The following is a 1595-nucleotide window of genomic DNA, read 5'->3' as shown; positions in this document are numbered from 1 at the left end:
ATCTCCGTCAAGCCCAAATTATATGGCCTCCTCACGTAACCTCTTAAAAACATGATTTACATGAGCCATTGAGTCCCACACTGGGGAGATGAGACTGCAGAGTTTTAAAACAACTTTAAAACCAGCTCCACTGATCCAGGCCAGAGTGGAGCTGGGTGATATGGCAAAATGTAATATCACAATACTTAAAGAAGTTTTTTACAATACACGATATGACACAATAGTAACGTTTTCTGACATCTGTTAAGTTACACACTTAAAAAAGATAGTTCTTTAAGGGTTCTTTAGTAAAGAAAATGGATCTATATAGAACCATGAACACTCAAAGAACCCTGTGCATGATTAAAGGGTTCTTCATATTGATGGAGAATGATCTGTAGAGGGTCCTACATAGAACCTTTTTGAACAGGGTTCTCTATAACACCAAAAAGGGTTCTTCTATTGCTACAAGCTTGACATCATAACAACAGAAGAACTCTTTTTGGTGCTTCTATATAGAACTATCCACAGCACATTCTGAAGAACCCTTTCACAATTCAAATGACCCTTTTAATCATGCAAAATCACTCATTTTCTTTACTAAAGAACCCCTGAAGAACCATCATTTTTAAGAGTGTAGAACAGACAAACTAAGCCCACATTTTAAAAATACTATCAAAAACTATGAATTCAGTCATTTGTATTTATTTCACACACAGCGCTGCACTAATCCAGTTAAACGGGTCTAATTAAGCTCACTTTGTAATCAGCCGTGCGGTTGGTAAGTGGTTTATAAGTACTGTCAATATCCACGATACACTCAGTAAAGCGTACTGTGACATATTGTGATGTAATTTATGACGATGATGATAAATATCGTTGTATTGCTCAGCTCTGGGGCGCAGACAGGTTCAGTCTGTGGCTGCTGAAAATCTGAGGTAGACCTCGCTCTTGGGCGGCTGTGGTATCTCCTCAGCTCTCTCTCCCTCAGTAAGGAGCGCAGGAGGGACCACCAGCACGGCTGAATGATGATGTGAGGTGGTCTGGGCAGCCATTCACGGGTTAACTGGAGCTGGAGAAGACAAATCCGAGACAGCACGCTTGGAGCCTGCAGTGGTCCCTGACTGGCGATACACACTCCAAATAGCTGGCGGGAAGCGGTTAGGAGTCGAGCTCCTGCTCTGACAGGGATTTATGGACTGTTTTTGGAATACTTTCCTGCCAGCCGACTGTTAGCAGCTTCTGCTAGCGGCAAAAACCAAAGCGTGTCTCGTGCTTTTCCTCAGCGGAGTGAATCAACTGAGGCGAGGAAATTCGAGCTCCTCTCGCTCAACAATGTGGAGATAAGGGAGGTCTGAACTGAGGGGAAGTTTGAGGAGGAAATTAAAAAAGAACAACTGCTCGGTTCTCCTGACTGGAATTGGGACGTATCTGAACTCATGTTGGTGTGGAGAGAGGAGCAGAGCAGGGTTCGCTGAGGGAGCGATAGATGCTGATCAGTCCGCTTTACCTGGTCAGAGTTGGCGGAGAAATTTATGAGCTCGCTTTTGGATGCCAAAGCGACGAGCAGCGAGTCGACGGATTTAAATCGCTTCCGGACACTGGATATTACTTCT

The sequence above is a fragment of the Colossoma macropomum genome, unplaced genomic scaffold (assembly GCF_904425465.1).
Source record: "Colossoma macropomum unplaced genomic scaffold, Colossoma_macropomum, whole genome shotgun sequence".
NCBI lineage: Eukaryota > Metazoa > Chordata > Actinopteri > Characiformes > Serrasalmidae > Colossoma > Colossoma macropomum.
Note: the sequence above shows the minus strand (reverse complement) of the source record.